We start from the raw sequence: 13,758 nt of genomic DNA on the forward strand, positions 1-13,758 counted from the left end.
CTTGCAACACATAACTGAAAGCTAACAGACTTGTACCAACTTGGGAAGTGCGGAGGGCAAGGAAAGGTCAAAGGAGCTTTATGAGAAAAGTGGAGCCTGCCCTGGATTGGCGAGATAAGCAGATGGTAAGAAAGCATTCCAGGAGCAACCAGACGCAAGGTGCCAGGCAGCGCGTAACACTCGGGCTGCAGTAAATGCGGTCCACTGATCATCGTACTGGAGGGGTCCCCAGAAAGCCTCTTTGGGGGTACCATGAAGAGCTCCTCAGCACCCATTACTTTACAGTGCAGGCTGTAAGATGAGGCTGATGTAACCTGATCATAATGCAGCAGTTTGAAATTAGGTGCAAATTATCTGTTTGAAACGTACGCAGGTGACAGGCTTTTAGCAATTTAAAAGGCCTGGTGGGTTTCTGCGTGGACGGTTCAGCCCGACTGCCTGGCGGCTTTCCCTCAGAGCTGTGATGACATCTAAATAGCCAGTTAGCCCCGATTCAGACAGCGCCCCCTGGCTCTCTCCCAGGGCGATCTGAAACACAGGACACACTCCTCGGCCAAGCTGCGCCCTTCAGACCAGCTGCCAGACTGCTGTGCTTCCCTTCCTCCAGTGGTAACAGACCAGAGGCTGGGGCATTCAGGGCCCTGGGTGCCCTCCCCAGGGCAAATGTCAGAGCCCAGTGCCCGCCTGCAGTAGTGAGAAGTGGTAACCCTTTAGTCACCGATCCTTCCCTTAGGGCCAGGGTCCCTTCCCTCTCCCACCCATCGGGTCTGGGTAGGCCCAGAGAAGACATGGAATATGCGATTTATTTTTTCTCAAATCCGTACATCTGAGTTCTCTGTGTTCTGAGTTCTCTGTGTAATGGCCTGGAAATTTAAACGAAAGGGAACTTACTCTTGCTTCATCCTTGACACTAGGAACTTAATCTCTAGGCAGGCCAAGATGGCTGCAGCCCTTTCCTCACGGAGCACACCAGTTCCGAATCCTCCCTGGCCCAGCACTTGGGAAGACGTCACCAGTCTGTCTGCGTTATGGCTCCAGAAGAAATCTGTCTGCTGTCCCCGTGTGAGAGAGGAAGAAAGAAGAAAAAGCCTGGCTGGGTGAGAGGGAGTCGAGCTCCAATGATCTCAGCCAGCAAGAAGAGAAGGCCTGATCCCAGAATTCAAAATCCTGGTGTGTTCTTTAAATTGCTCTGCTTGTGAAATTCAGAGGCACAGCCCCAAGACATCTGCTGGGATATTTCCAATTTTGGCAGATTTTCTGCCAGGTAACATTACCCAAACTTGTTTTTAAATAGAAAGAATCTTGACATGTGTAACGCCAAGAGGGACAGAAATAGGAGCCGCGATGGTGGCCCTGAGGCAGTGCATCCTTCGTGTTCTCTCTGGAAAGCAGAGTCACGTCTCCGAGTGTGGGAAACGAGCAGTCGGCCGCGTCTGCAGCCTGACGGACAGGAGGGCAGGACCTCGCATAGCTCCTGAAGAGAAGCAAAAATGTGCTCCCTCCAAAAATAAACAGGGGCAGGACTGACTGTGAGTGAAGAGTGGGGAGCACATGACTAGTGGTTGCAGTCCTAAAATACCAGCTTTCTACCAAAAGGACCCTGTGACAGGCAGAGAGCGGGAAATTCAGGAAACAGCCTCTTTATATGGTCTCATCCGAATGGGCCAGGATTCAACCAACTGGAATTACCAAGTCACAGGGAGCCTGTAGGGCCAGACTTGTTTCTGATCTTTATATGGTTTCCCCAGATTCTTAAGATGCCAAAATAGAAAAAGATGCTGCAGTGCCAAAAAAGGAGCCTTTTGAATTTAGAAACTTCTCACACATTCTCACAAGTCCCAGAGAAACCCCACAATATGTCCAAAAGCCAAACTGCAACCTGTTTCAAAAGGACCAGTCCAAACATGTGCAGACATTCCCAGCAGGAGAGACATCTGCGTAAGCAAGATCCACTGCACATTTCACACCTACCCATCTTCTAGGAGCAAACAGTTCCCATGTTCAAAACTTGATTACTGGCTAAAAAAGAATTTCCCTTCCTCTCTCCAGCAACTGGAAAGAAGATCCAAAAAAGCTGTTCCTATATGCTTGATGAGAGAGGAGACTGACAGTAACGTGCACATGTATAGCTTGGTTGGTTGGAATGTCATCCTGATACACCAAGGTTGCAAGTTCAATCCCCACTAAGAGCACATGCAGTATTCAACCAATGAATGCACGGATGGGTGGAACTACAAATTGATGTTTCTCTCTCTCTCTCTCTCTAATATCAATAAATAAATTAGCCTGATCTGCGGTGGCGCAGTGAATAGAGTATTGACCTGGGAGGCTGAAGACCCAGGTTTGAAACCCCAAGGTCTCTGGCTTGAGCGTGGGGGTCCGGCCTGAGCACAGGGTCACCAACTTGAGCATGGGATCATCGACACGATTCCATGGTCACTGGCTTGCGCCCAAAGGTCGCTGGCTTGAAGCCCAAGGTCGCTGGCTTGAGCAAGGGGTCACTGGTTTGGCGGGAGCCTTCTGGTCAAGGCACATATGAGAAGCGATCAATGAATAATTAAAGTGACATAACTATAAGTTGATGCTTCATTTCTCTCTCCCTGTCTTCTTCCCTCTCTCTCCTCTTTCTCTCTTGCTAAAAAATAAAGTAAGATCAATAAATAAATTTTAAAAATATGTGCATACACTCCAGTGCTGACACTTATTCCTCAAACCTGTTGGGCATGCACATTTCCATCTCTGCCAACTGCTCTTCCTTCTCCAACCCTGGGTCTGACAACTATTTCATTCTAGACCTGAGTTTCCCCTCATGGAGTGAAGGTTATGAAAGGCAATGGACCGTCTAAGAAGCCCTGTGAGTAAACATAGCTCTTTCAAGCTGAAATGGACATATCAAAACAAAAAATCTGATCATCAATAGATGCTAAAGGCGTTAGGTGCAAGACTGATTGATGGGAAACTGGACATCGCATGGTGCCAAAAACTCATCCCATAGTTACATGCCAGTTGCGCGGGGGTGGGGTGGGGGCAGTTCCTTAACAGCAGAGATACTATCGCCTCCCTAGCTCAGCGATTAAACTGAGCAGCACCACCAGGAAAACCCTGCCACAGACGCTCCCCCGGAAATCTATCCAAGCCTTCCAATCCGATTTCCAGCTTACTGGAAGTAAGTTGAAGGAGACGAGGAAGAAGGAACCAGACAAGTTCAGCATGGGGGAAACTCTGTAGAACAACTGGGCCAAACTCTTCAAAAAGTCCACACCACTAAAAAGGTGTGTGGAGATGGGGTAGGGGACTACTCTAAATTGACACAAGAGAAACTTAATGGAGTGGTTCTTGATTGGATCCTGGTTTGAAAAAAAAAAAAACAGCTATAAAAGACATTTTGGAAACAACTGGGGAAAATGAATTATCGACTGGGTAACAGATGATATTAAGGAACTGTTAATACTATTAGGTGTGGAAAAATAGATTTCTAGGAGAATGTTCCTATTTTTTAGAGATACATGCTAAAGTATTTAAGTGACTTGCCATGTTTGTTTCAAAATAATTCAGCAAAAAATTATATATAAAACACAAATGCAGCCTGACCAGGTGGTGGCGCAGTGGATAGAGCGTCGGACTGGGATGCAGAGGACCCAGGTTTGAGACCCCGGGGTTGCCAGCTTGAGCACGGACTCATTTGGTTTGAGCAGAAGCCCACCAGCTTGAGCCCAGGGTCGCTGGCTCCAGCAAGGGGTTACTCGGTCTGCTGAAGGCCCGCGGTCAAGGTACATATGAGAGGGCAATCGATGAACAACTAAGGTATTGCAATGCGCAATGAAAAAAAACTGATGATTGATGCTTCTCATCTCTCTGTCCCTGTCTATCCCTCTCTCTGACTCACTCTCTGTCTCTGTAAAATAAATAAATAAATAAAACACAAATGCATTATTTTTAAATATTTTATAAATTATCATTTAAACAAATATAGCAAAATGTTGATAACAGTATCTATGGAGGATATGTTCAGCAAGACAGGAGGACCAGAAAGTAGCCTAGTCTAATCCCTATCTCTTTCTTGAGACAAGCGGACAAAGGGGTTAGGGCAAAGTCTGGGCTAAATAGTGATGCCCCAATAAACTACCCCAGCTTGAGCACTGAGCAGACTGCCAGGCTGAGCTCAGCACACACCTCTGCACCCAGAAAGTAGCGGTGACCTTACTGCACAGCACAAGTATTCTCCTCACACCAACAGGGCAGCAACTTTAAAAAGCAAGAGACTAAACGGGGAAGGGAGGAGTGAGTTTGCCAGGGAGAAGGAAAGGGGAAAAGCTACAGTTTTGAAGGTGGGAGAGGGAGGTCAAGGTGTGAGAGGGAAGAGAGGACAGGGGAGGTCAGGGTAGAGGGAGAAGAGGGACAGTCCTGGGTTCAAATTCTAGAATTGTCACTTTCTAGCTGTGTGGCCTTAGCTAGTCACTTCACTAGGCCCTCTTTTCCCCAAGTGTAAAATGAGATTGGCCATGAGTTACTGTAAACACTGGAGACAATCTCTGGTGCACAGCCAACACTCAATAAGTGATGATGATATGACTACTATGTTATGTATCAGAAATAATAACAGTAATAAAATGAAGGCTTTGAGGAAAAAGTCTTAATAAAGAGATAATGGGAAATTTTTGTTAGAAAACACTGTAGAGCCTTTTACTTGGGGCTGCCTTATACAAGTTCCATTCCCAGGTCCACCTCTCACCTCTTCCAGCTTCCCTGGAGAGAGGGAAAGGCTTTACAGCAGCCTGGACCGCGGCGAGGAAACCACAGTGGCCACTCGCTGGGATGTTGGTGCAGTGCACAGAACCACAGTACCCGAGGCTTACTCTGGTGGTGTCACACTCCCCAAATAGCCCCACACAACCTGTAATAAAAAGCCCCTTATCCCATCGCTCAATACACAGTCGTCAAACTGCCCACTTGAAATGACCCATGGGATAGGCTGCCAGCAGTTTGTTAAGGAGGCTGATCCAAAGAGAACAGATTTCTGCCCCCAAAATCGTTCTTACTATTCACCCTGGATTTTCCTCCTTTTGATGGCATTCTCTTAATCTCAGTTATATCCGATTGGGTCACCCTAAATCAGCTCTCCCCTCTTCCTGGGTCGATACCTCCCAGACACTTATAAAGAAATGTCCTGTTCTCCCATACTTTTTGCAGTTCAGCCAAAATAGACATTCCTCTCAACTTTCATCATTAATTAAAATCTATAGGTTTTTGTCATTCTCCAAACTCCTTTCAGTTTGTTCAGATCCATCCAGCACGTAGGGAGCCAGAAATGTGCACGATGTCAAGAGTGGAAATTCCCAGCGCTCTGCGAAGCGAGCCCTTCTGGCACCTGCCACTCCGCAGGAGCACAGTCTAGACTTGCCACCTCGACCAAATCCAGACTGGAGTAACTTGGAGCAAGTTGAGAGCTGAGGAGCAAGCTGACACCTTGACGCTTTAAGAAACCTGATCTCTCACAAGTCTCCCTAAGGGTGAGGATGGAAAAGTGGAGGAAACTAGAGAGTGGTATTAAACCACGCGCCGGCAGCCCCCACCTTTCGAGCCCCGGCGGGGAGGCCCGGCTGGGCTCCCCACGCTGCTTACAGGGTCCCTCACCGCCGCCCCTCCTCATGCGGCCTCGGCTGTGGGAGCGAGAGAAGACACTTTAAGCACACAGCAGGGTCATGGCTGGCAAGTTAGCACACACTTCACTCTATCCCCATGACAACGTTTCAAGTGACCCCAGTAAACCTAAAGTTTTTTTAACTTTTCAAACTATTTCCCATATTTCTAGATTTCACAAACTGTCAGTATTTCAACAAACTTTGGGGGGTTGGCTGTGGTTGGCAGCACAGAGTTAACAGTTTTTAATTTTGTTAAGAATGGTTTTATAGAACTACCATTTCTTCTGTTTGTCATTTCATTTAAAGGGGGACATTTTCCATCTCACCAAATTAGGAAGGACATAAACCAGGATGATCCTTTAGGCCTTGCTGGGTGGCTCAGTGGAGAGAGTGTCGGCCCAGCATGCAGATGTCCCAGGTTCAATCCCCAGTCAGGTACACATGAGAAGTAACCATTTGCTCTTCTCCCCCTTCTCCCTCTCTTCCCCTCTTGCAGCCAGTGGATTGATTGGTTTGAGCATCGGCATCAGGTGATGAGGGCAGCTCGGTTGGTCCAAGCATTGGCCTCAGGCACTGAGGATAGCTCAGTTGATTCAAGCATCGTCCCCAGACAGGGGTTGCCAGGTGGATCCTGGTCAGGGTGCATGCAGGAATCTGTCTCACTATCCCCCCTCCTCTTTTAACAATGAAAAAAGAAAATTAAAAAAGAATAATCCTTTAGGTAGCGATGGTATCTACCCCCAGGTCCGAGCCTGGCCAGCCCCTCCCTTAGGAGATTTGCAGTCAGCCAGCCTCTGCTCCACTGTAACCAAGCGTGACCTAAAGACGGCGGTCAAAAGTGCTGTGATCAAAAATGCTGATGTGTCCAAGGAGGTGCAAGAGGACTCGGTAGAACGGGCTACCCAGGTGCTAGAGAAATATAAGATAGAGAAGGACAATACAGCCCATATTACGGAAGGGTTTGACAAGAAGTACAACCCTGCCTGGCACTGTATGGTGGGAGGAACTTCAGCAGTTACTGACACATGGAACCAAACACTTCACCTACTTCTACCTGAGCAAGTGGCCACTCTTCTGTTCAGAGCTGGTTAAAAACATGGCCCGCGCCATCCACCCAGTGACCCACCCACAACCAGGACTGCAGCCTAGGTTCCTGATGCCAGAGACTACCATCTGCAGCCTTACCGAAAGGAACACCTTGATCTTGAACCTTTATTGTGTTGTTTTATACAGGGCGTTCTCTGCACTCGTTTGCTGTGATGATAAAACAATGAGCAAGAAAAAAAACATGATCCTTTAAATTAAATAAATTTAGTGAATGAAAAACTTACTGCATTGTTCTTGGTTTTCTCATTTTGGTAAAAACTTCCTCCGAGACTAGTGTTAAAGCATGCTGTGCTCCCTTTTCCTCAGACTCTCTTCCTACCCTTTCTCAAACAAGAAGGGCTGAAGGCCACTCTGCTGCTCCCAGGTGACAACGGCCTGACACAGAAGACATAAGATGGGCACAATCTGTACCATGTGCTACTCAGCCGAGGCTACACAGGAAGACTCCCTGCCCTTGCAAAGGACACTGCCATCTCTCCACCCCAGAGGCCTTCCTAGATGAACGTGTCAGCACGGCATCTGCATGGACAGGTGCTTCACCCTGGAGGCTGTCTCCCGGCTCTCTGGGCCTCTTCATAGCCATGCTTCAGGCCTTACTTGCAAGCACACCACCGGTCAGAACACCTTCTCGTGCAATAGCTAACGTACCTGACTACCTGGCAGTTACCCCAAGAGAAAATCGACACAATCTGTTTCTACAACCACCATTCTTATTCCTTCCTTGCCAACAGTACCACTGGGAAAAATTCAGTGTATTCTGAAAAGATCCAAAAGCAACGGGCCGCTTCTCGATCCAAGGATGTAGGAGCAGTTTGCATTCAACTAACCTCACACAGGTAACAATGATAAGTGCTGGACAAAACGATGGGCAATGATTTGAAGGCACTGGAGGGCAAAGAAAAGTAGGCAGAAACAGGGAGGGATTTGATCTTTGAAAGAAAAGAATTGTACTGGGTAAAAATTCACATTAAGTGGATTTTCCTTGTGAGTACAATCGCCAGTCTGGGCCGCAACTGAGCAGCTAGAATTCAAGAAGAAAGCTGCAGTTTTATTGGTCTGAAGACACATTTTGGGGTTGCCAGAGACACTGAAAATAGAGAGGAAGAAATCCTAGGAGGAGAGAGTCCCAAATCTGCATACTCCCCCAAAGCCTTTATTTAATCCCTGAACTGCACATGCATGGAGGAGACTCCACGAAACCCAGTGGAAAGAAACTATTGATGGGCAAAAAGGAAAAAAATAAATAAAAAGTAGAGATTTCAGCTGCTTCCCACTGCAAGGGAAACAGTGATTGGAGTCAGTTCCACAGAGACAGAATGCCTGGCCCACACCTTGGGTTCACCACAGAACAGAAGAGCCACACCTGGGCAGTAAAGACCATGCTCCAGGACTAGGGGCATCTGCTCTGAAACTAAGGGCAAAGCCCAAACAGACCTGCCCCAACAAAGCCTACACCCAACTGCTTGCTAGTTCAAGGTAATCTAAAAATAATTAAACTGCCTACTAAACAAAAATCAACACTTTTCAAAGGCAGTAATATAATCCAGAGTTTCCACCATGCATTATCCACACTGTCCTCAGTACAAAAAAAATTACTAAACATGTGAAGAAACATGAAAATGTGACTCACAGTCAAAAAAGTAAATAAATAAAAAAATTAAAATTGACCCCAAGATGATCCAGATATTGGAATGAACAGACAAGAGTTTTAAAGCAGCTACTATAAAAATGTTCAAGGATTTAAAAGAAAATAAGACTCGTGCCTGACAAGTGCTGGCGCAGTGGATAAAGCATCAACCTGGAATGCTGAAGCCTCCAGTTCAAAACCCCAAGGTCTCTGGCACTGAGCGCAAGCTCATCAGTGCAGGGTCGCTGGCTTGAGCCAGGGAATTGTCCACACGATCCCAAAGCTCGCTAGCTTCAGCCCAGAGGTCACCTGCACAACAAGCTCACGGTTGCTGGCTTGAGCAAGGGGTCACTGGCTCAGCTAGAGCTCCCCAGTCAAGGCACATATGAGAAACAATCAATGAACAACTAAAGTGAAGCAATTACGAGTTGATGCTTCTCATCTCTCTCCCTTCCTGTGTGTCTGTCTCTGTCTCTGTCTCTCTAGCAGTAACAACAACAACAAAACTGTACTAAGAAATGCCAAGAAAAGTTCTTCAAGCTAAAGAGAAATAACACCAGATGGAAACTTGGGTCTAGAGGATGAAAGGAAGAACAACAGAAAGGTAGACATGTGATAAGTGAGTGAATATAAAAGACTACCTCTTCTTTCTTTTCATTTCTCTACATGACAGACAACTGTTTAAAGTGAAACGGCAAATGGTATTATGGGGTTTATAACATGTAGTTTTAAAATATATGACATCAACTAGCACAAAAGATGAGAAGGGACAAATGGGACTTACACTGCCATAAGAATCTCACATTTCATGTGAAGTGGTCTAATAATGCTATGTGGCCAGTGACAAGAATGCATATTCTAACCCCGACAGCAACCACTAAACCAACAGCATAAAAAGCCATCCTAACAAGCCAAGGTAAAATGGAATATAAAAGTAATCAGCTAAACCCAGTGACATAATTCTCTATTATGCTGAGTAAAGACATGCGACCAGGAAGTTTTCAGTCTATCACCAGTGACATTCAACATTAGTTAGTACCTTTTTCCCATAAAGTATCATTACTGAAAGAATATTTTACTACCATTCTGCTCCTTCTCAGTAAGTATCAACATGCTACATGATGAGAAGAAACTTAGCCTAGCTAATGATTTCAGTGAGGCTTTGTGATCACAACCTTACAGTCCTAAGCAGATCAGATGTCCTCTCCAGCCCACTCCATCTCCTGGCCCCTCCTAAACCCCGGCTTGCCCACAGGGACTTCTCAGCTCTTGCAAGTTCTCTCAGAGAGAGCTTTCTCATTCTTTAAAACCCACATGCAAACCAGGGTCCCAGAAAGCATTCCAGCTTTACCTCTCAAAGTTCTGTAGAGCACTGGCTTTCAACATTTTTACACTTGGGGACAGGTGAAAATAGAATTATTTCAGGGACCGCTAAGGCGGAAATCACCCTGAGCATGCGCAAATTTGACTAAGACTATTGGCTCTATAATCTTCATAGAATATCAGGGTGGTTAACTCTTTCACGGACCGGCACGAAATTTCTGGTGGTTGGTCTACAGATCAGCAGTTAAAAAACACTGCTCTGGTCATTCCTCTTCCAAATTACTACAGAACACTTCCTTTGAAACTCAAACTGTTCAGCTCTATCACCCCTCTTTCCTTCTTCATCCCTGTCACTAACAATCGCCTGAGGACAGACTGATCAAAAATTGGGGCATTCCTGCTCCACCACTAGTCCCATCATTCCTTAAGCCTTTAAATGCCAATGACTTTGCTGCCTTTTTTTTTTTTTCAAAATAAACCACTTTTCTTTTATTATTCCAAAAGAAGACGTCAGAGTCACAGATTTAAGGTGATGGAGTAGTGTTGCATTACAGGTACCCACAAGCCCTCACCCCACCAGCAGGAGGCCACGTGGTTCTAGGTGCATCTCCTGTTTCCAAAGCCTCATCCCTGCTGAAAGGAGTCTTCTAAGACACAAGACAGGGACTCACTTTTATTTGGTAGCAGAGATATGATCCATTTTGAATAATTTACATTGGGTGGCTATTCTGATTCAAGTTAGAGAATGAATGTTAAATAATAAAAGTGATCATAATTGTCTTTTTTTTTTTCAACATAGAAAAATACTATGATAAATGTTTGTATTTTATTTTTTTTTTGTCTTTTAATTTTATTTTTTAATGGGGTGACATCAATAAATCAGGATACATATATTCAAAGATAACAAGTCTAGGTTATCTTGTCGTTCAATTATGTTGCATACCCATCACCCAAAGTCAGATTGTCCTCTGTCACCTTCTATCTTGTTTTCTTTGTGCCCCTCCCCCTCCCCCTTTCCCTCTCCCATTCCCCCCTACCCCCCGTAACCACCACACTCTTATCAATGTCTCTTAGTTTCACTTTTATGTCCCACCTACGTATGGAATAATGCAGTTCCTGGTTTTTTCTGATTTACTTATTTCGCTTCGTATCATGTTATCAAGATCCCACCATTTTGCTGTAAATGTTCCAATGTCATCATTTCTTATGGCTGAGTAGTATTCCATAGTGAATATGTGCCACATCTTCTTTATCCAGTCATCTATTGACGGGCTTTTTGGTTGTTTCCATGTCCTGGCCACTATGAACAATGCTGCAATAAACATGGGGCTGCATGTGTCTTTACGTATCAATGTTTCTGAGTTTTGGGGGTATATACCCAGTAGAGGGATTGCTGGGTCATAAGGTAGTTCTATTTTCAGTTTTTTGAGGAACCACCATACTTTCTTCCATAATGGTTGTACTACTTTACATTCCCACCAACAGTGTATGAGGGTTCCTTTTTCTCCACAGCCTCTCCAACATTAGCTATTACCTGTCTTGCTAATAATAGCTAATCGAACAGGTGTGAGGTGGTATCTCATTGCCGTTTTGATTTTTTGCTTTTTTAAACTTGTTATAACCTGAAACTGCTCCATCTCTGAAATATCCAGGTCCCTCCTTCCCTCCTTATCTAAGAAGTTCCTTCTTGGTTTCACTTCCTTCCCTATCAACCCAGCTCACTTTCAAGGACCATCACCCCATACCTCACTTCCTTACCTTTTACCACATTTCCCCCCAAAGTCCCCCAACCTGGGTCAAGCCAACCATATGCCTCCACTGTGTCAATGCCCAACCTACTGAGGGGTGTTGGAGAAAATGCACAAAGTGCAAATTAAGGATTAACAAGCTCATGTTTTCTGCCTTCTCTCATCTGGGCCCGACCTGATCTCCCTGCTTCCGGTCTCCCCTTTCTCCAGCCTATACTCCACTCCTGCATGGCCCCTGGGAGTCACAGGGAGTCTGGGGTAGGGAGGGGACGCTAGGTCTCAGTCAGGAGGCACTTCTCTGTACGCATTTCTGGGACAGTGCCTCACAGGATCTCCAACAGCATCAAGGCTCTAGTAACTTAGCTGTGATCTTTTCTCACTACAAATAACTATTTACTTTCGTATCTCATTGTGAAGTCATCATTTTGAATCCTTTTTTTTTTTTTTTCCATTTTTCTGAAGCTGGAAACAGGGAGAGACAGTCAGACAGACTCCCGCATGCGCCCGACCGAGATCCACCCGGCACGCCCACCAGGGGCGAAGCTCTGCCCACCAGGGGGCGATGCTCTACCCATCCTGGGCGTCGCCATGTTGCGACCAGAGCCACTCTAGCACCTGAGGCAGAGGCCACAGAGCCATCCCCAGCGCCCAGGCCCTCCTTGCTCCAATGGAGCCTCGGCTGCGAGAGGGGAAGAGAGAGACAGAGAGGAAAGCGCGGTGGAGGGGTGGAGAAGCAAATGGGCGCTTCTCCTGTGTGCCCTGGCCGGGGATCGAACCCGGGTCCTCCACACGCTAGGCCGACGCTCTACCGCTGAGCCAACTGGCCAGGGCGAATCCTTTTTCTTGAAGACGGCCTCTAAGTTATATAAGTTTCAGGCCTCACAAAACCTGGCTCCATCCCTGTCCAGTTACTGCCAAAGTGTTCTTTCTTTTTTTTTTTTTTTTTTTTCATTTTTCTGAAGCTGGAAACAGGGAGAGACAGTCAGACAGACTCCCGCATGCGCCCGACCGGGATCCACCCGGCACGCCCACCAGGGGCGGACGCTCTGCCCACCAGGGGGCGATGCTCTGCCCATCCTGGGCGTTGCCATGTTGCGACCAGAGCCACTCTAGCGCCTGAGGTAGAGGCCACAGAGCCATCCCCAGCGCCCGGGCCATCTTTGCTCCAATGGAGCCTTGGCTGCGGGAGGGGAAGAGAGAGACAGAGAGGAAAGCGCGGCGGAGGGGTGGAGAAGCAAATGGGCGCTTCTCCTGTGTGCCCTGGCCGGGAATCGAACCCGGGTCCTCCGCACGCTAGGCCGACGCTCTACCGCTGAGCCAACCGGCCAGGGCCAAAGTGTTCTTTCTAAAATGCATGTCTGATATCTCTTCCCTGTTTAAACCTCCCCCACCCCCCCACACACACACACACATGCACTGAAGGTCACAAAGGATCCGTGTGCCACCCAAAGTAATCAGAAGTTCTTCCTACATGTTCTTCTTAGAGACCCCAGGATATGTGCTGATGACTTCTACATCTGTTATCACTAGTTTTCAGCTCTCTCTCTTAAGCTCCAGACCAAATGTTCAACTGTTTACTTGACAGACCTCACTGAAAAACCTAAAGGCAACCCAAATTCAACATGTCCCAAACTGAAACAATTATCTCTCCTTGCTCCCTGACTCGACTCTTAAATTCTAGCGTCAACAATCTCATTATCTCTCCAGTCTGTTCAGCTACACATGCGGTCAACCGCAGGCTCTCCTTCCCTGTCACCGCCAACCGCCCATCTGAAGTATTACCGCACCTTCCCCGTCCCCCCTTAAAAATGGCTCTGGCACCCACTGTGCTCTTCGCCCCTCTGCCAGGCTTTCGTTCAGTTTCCCAAGTAAGGTACATAAGCCACTGTGCACGCTAACGGGAGGTGGCACGTGGATGTGACTTCTAAAAAACAGCCATGCATGTATTTTAATGTGTATTAGGAAAACTATTACTATCACAAATTGTAATTTCATCAATAAAGTTTCTCTTTAAAAATAATGTATTTAGCCTGACCAGGCGGCAGCTCAGTGGATGGAGCGTCAGACTGGGATGCAGAGGACCCAGGTTCGAGACCCCAAGGTCGCCAGCTTGAGCGCGGGCTCATCTGGCTTGAGCAAAGCTCACCAGCTTGGACCCAAGGTCACTGGCTTGAGCAAGGGGTTACTCGGTCTGCTGTAGCCCCACGGTCAAGGCACATATGAGAAAGCAATCAATGAACAACTAAGGTGTCACAATGAAAAACTGACAATTGATGCTTCTCATCTCTCTCCGTTCCTGTCTGTCTGTCCC

The 13,758-nt window shown here is 46.7% G+C and overlaps 1 protein-coding gene and 1 pseudogene across 1 annotated transcript in view; one reads left to right on the forward strand and one right to left on the reverse strand.

Annotated features, from left to right (window-relative positions):
* The window catches only part of IFT43 (intraflagellar transport 43), a 97,742-nt gene that overhangs the window by 70,080 nt on the left and 13,904 nt on the right, over positions 1 to 13,758 (reverse strand). The gene's annotated exons all lie outside the window — the stretch shown is intronic.
* On the forward strand, positions 1,345 to 6,734 carry LOC136333828 (dynein light chain 1, cytoplasmic-like; annotated as a pseudogene).

The sequence above is a fragment of the Saccopteryx bilineata genome, chromosome 4 (assembly GCF_036850765.1).
Source record: "Saccopteryx bilineata isolate mSacBil1 chromosome 4, mSacBil1_pri_phased_curated, whole genome shotgun sequence".
In the NCBI taxonomy this organism is placed as follows: Eukaryota; Metazoa; Chordata; class Mammalia; order Chiroptera; family Emballonuridae; genus Saccopteryx; species Saccopteryx bilineata.